The sequence below is a fragment of the Lagopus leucura genome, unplaced genomic scaffold (assembly GCF_019238085.1).
Source record: "Lagopus leucura isolate 7727_CA_CO unplaced genomic scaffold, USGS_WTPT01 Super-Scaffold_100157, whole genome shotgun sequence".
In the NCBI taxonomy this organism is placed as follows: domain Eukaryota; kingdom Metazoa; phylum Chordata; class Aves; order Galliformes; family Phasianidae; genus Lagopus; species Lagopus leucura.
Genome location: NW_024962334.1, coordinates 39,561,783 through 39,566,116, shown reverse-complemented (window position 1 = coordinate 39,566,116; position 4,334 = coordinate 39,561,783).

The window sequence follows — 4,334 nt, the reverse complement described above, 5'->3', positions numbered from 1 at the left end:
GCAGCGAAGCAGCGCAGGCGCCGCAGCCCCACCTGCATTGGCGGCGGTGGGACGCCCCGCCCGCCACGTTGGCCCGCCCCGCTGGGCGCCTGAAGGGTGGTTGTCCCACACCCGGGGCGATTCTGGGGTGATCTGTTGTAGATAAGACGCTCATAAGCGCCTGCTAGAACGTCTTCGTAACAGGGGCCTCAGAACAGTGTTACACCCACCTACAGTGCCTGTGCGTTCTAAGTCTATGCCTAAGTTTTTATTCCTTTCGTTGTGCAAATCAGTACAGTTTGTAGGTCATAGCTTGATAAGGCATTTCATAGCTCTCATCCACAAGGCCTGGTCACCAAATTACCCTTGTTCCTACACACAGGAGTCCGGTTGTTTACTGTCTAAGTCATCAGAGGCCTGATTAGGAGCAAGCACGTGTGATTTTAAATGCAGTGTGAGCAGCCGGTGTGTTCGGCACACTGCTATTGCACACTGCTTGGATTTGCATCTTCATCTACAATGCTGACTCAAAAAAGAGAAATTTCAAGCACTCTAGGAATTCTTATCATCTCCAATCTTCTTTTGCATTTTCTCCCACTGATGTCTCCCTGCAGGTTCCAGTATCATCGTGTGACTCAATGCCCATCCCTGCTCTCTGCCCTGCTGCTGCACGCTCTCCATCCCCCTCCTGTTTTACTCTTTCGTGTTTTTCAGTAATTTTCCCATTTCATTACTTTTTAGATTAAATAACAAGACTAATAACTTGCTGTAGTTGAAGTTTGAACGTTGTGCATTAACTTACACAACCTGTCTTGATTATATTTCTTTCTCATTCATTTTTAAGCCCAGCGAAAAGATCCAGTAACTTGTGAAGCTTGGGAGTTCTGTGGTAATGAATGTCATTTAGTTTACTGCCTATTTTTTTTGTACTTGATTTACTTCCTGCCATTCTACTGTTAGATGATATTAGAGGTCAAGATGATTTTAGAGATCTTTTCCAAATTTAATGATTCTGTGATTCTGTGTGGGCAATACTGGTGGTAGATGGATGGTTGGAGGAGATGATCTTAGAGATCTTTTCCAATCTTAATGATTCTACAGTTTAACCTGCTGTATTTCTTTTTTCTTTCCCATGACCTTTTTACTTCTGTTTTTGTCACAGCAGTTTGATATAAACTGCTTTCATTATCTTTCTAGGAGTTAACACCATGAAAAACCAGTTCCACAGTTTTTCAAGCTAGAAGCAAACAATGACATGCACATATAATGAAATATGTTCTCAAAAGAATAAGCACATGGAAAGATTCACTTCTAGGATTCACACAAAGTCAGTATACACTGCATAACACAATTTTAAAATATTTATAAATACTTTAATATATTTATAGTTTATTTTCTTATAGTATCAATGAATATAACTTGCAGTAATTTTGATTTTAAAAGACTATTTTTTTCTGTTTACTATTTTGTTCCTTAGTCTTACTAAGTTTCCTAATTTGACCATGAGCTACTGTCTCTTTTTACAGATTTCTTGTCATCAATATTGAGTTTGCTTCATGGTTTATAACATTCATCTTAATGGAGCATCAAGTTGGCATTCTACTGCAGACATTTATTTATTTTTAGTTGATGTTTATATTGGAAGAATGATTTACTGGCTGTCTGTTTTTATATCACTGACATAGCATTTGACAAGCAACCTTTCACAAACTAAGTGAATATGATTGGGCAGAATTTCAAAATCTATCAAACATCACTCCTAAATTTTAATTTAATCACAAAATGGAGGTCTTTTATACAACCCCCTAGAAAACTTTAAGATGTTTTCTTTTTTTTTTTTTTTTTTTTTTTTTTCTGGTATTGTCTATAATGTATTTTATAGATCAGAGGTTTTTGTCTGGGTAATTGAACAGAAGCAGATGTATTTTGTCTTTTCATATTTTTGCTGTGTAAGATTGCTGCTGCATTGTCCTGTACAAATAAGACATTATGTTGTTTGTGAGTGTACGGGTACACGTGTAGACATGTTCATATTTAATTTCATAAACATGACTTTTGTATCTTAAAAATTCCTAATTTGGAAAAGTCTTACAGCTGTGTAACAGCAAAAGAGGTATAGATTGATCTTAGTTGATTTGTCTTGACAAATCACTTAAAGTGGTTTGAATTACAATGAGCAGATTTTGCTGTCACAAACATGGCAAATTCTAACTAACTGCAATTACATCAAAGAGCTTTTTAATTGGTGGAAATGAGGTAACAATTTCAGCCTCAGTGTTTGAATAGAGGGTTGCAGTTCCTAAATTAAATACTTAAGTTAAAGATTCCCATGCCTCTACTAGCTTAGCTCTTTATTTCAAAATACTCAACTAAAACTGCTCAGGAATGAAAACGCTAATCTATGTTTAATTAAGAAATTTCATTGTTTGGATGTTTTTTTGTGTTTTTTTTTTTTTTGAGCAGAGTTTGGTCCCTTCTGCTTATGTGTGTCTTTTCTTACCACTATGGACCATATGGCCCACTTTTTACCAAGTTAAAACCTCTGAAAGACGATGCTTGTTGTAACTGAAAAACTATGAAGTGCTCCTATGCCATGCTTTAATCTCAAAATTTCTGCCTCCACAGAGCATAGACTGCATCTGCACATTTCTTTCAGAGTTCTCTCAGGGCTAAAGTTAATACAAATGATTATCTCTGTGAAAAGGAAGCAAAGTAGAGAAAGGAAGGAAAAGAGTGAGAAAAAGGAAGGAAAAGTGAGAAAAAAAAAGGATAAAGAAAGAGAGAGTGAAAGAAAGAATAATAAAAAACTATAACAAAAAAAAAAAATAAATAAAACAAATAACAAAAAGTGATGTTCAGCCCAGTTTCTTACAACTTCATGCCCAGCAGTGGCAGCTCATCAGGCCAACTCCCCTCAGTTTCTTGAACACTACTGCACCCTTTGCTTCTTTGTATCAATTTCCTTTCCAAAATTAATCATGGTCCTACTTTTGAAGATATTCTCCACAGTTAATTAATTAACCTTGTGCCACACGTATTAGTCAATATTTTGCGACATGCTAAAGTATTTCAAAAAGCTGTTTGGGGAGAGGTCCTCAGTGTGCCTCCTTATTTACTCTGTATTTCTTTCTGGACAAGATTGCAAGTGACAGAATGAGACAAAAGTTGATGTTTGTGCTGCTGCTGCATTTTTCATTTCTTTCCTACCTTCCCAAATGTTTAGCCTGTTTAGCCTGAAGATAAGACTTGAGGGTACCCAAAGGTTTCCAGCCTGTTAGTGGGAAGCCTGTCAGAGCCAGATAGAAGATTATTAAATGTGTAATCAGTGTGAAAGAGAAGTACATGTTCACCACAAAAACTTTATAGGAGAAAATGGAATGAAAAACACATGTAATGTTCATTGCAATGATGTTTGGATGCATTTTCTCAAAGGCATTCTACAAGGTGGAAATACACTCCACAGTGGGCTATGGAACTTCATACAGGATTGATGCTGAAGCTTGCAGGCTCTTCATTGTATTGTACTATTAGAGTTGAGAATACCTCCTATTGTTTTAATGCTAGGAACAAGATTTATTTCCAACCAACTGTATGAGAGAAGGAGAAAGAGGAAAATCTTGTGCCTGCTAAAATGCCATATCACAAGTAGAATCACCTTAACCAAACAAAAAGAGCTGGTGACAGTCAAGAGGAAAACCTTGCTTAACCATTTACACTTGTATTTATTTCAATACACTCCTTCACATCTTTTCCTTTCCATCTTTATTAGAAGATCTGATTGATTGATTAGAAGATTAGAAGGGGAAACAATCTGAATTGTTTCCCCTGCTAACAAGTAATGTGACAGTGAAGAATTCAGCTAGAAGGAGAGTGAAAGGTAGAGAGAAAGTAGAGGTTGTGTCAAGGTTGAAAAACAGTGTTTCTGTAATACAATGTGTATGCATCGGTAAGGATAGCTAGAGAAACAGCAGAATTAGTTGTAGGATAAAGGATATTACAGAGTTGATTATCATTAATTGAAAAGCTTTGATATAGAAAATTGCAAATATAGGAGTTGAAAATTGGTCAACAACTCCATGTCCCCATGGTTAAAAAGAACTTCATGCACTTCTTGTTCTGTGCTGCTTCCAGATTGCAATTTTGTACTATTTCTGAACTTTGTAAGAGGCACTTGTTAATAATACAGCTGACAGCTTATGAATCTTAGGGATAACAAAGAGAAAGAATGGATTAGCAAAGTAGCAACATTTTAAGCCATTGGGTATGGCTTAAAAATTTATGACGTACAAGAAATCTTTCTAAGGGTGATTTTGTTTGGGAAGATCTTCCTTTTTCTGGTTGCTTGTAATACACAG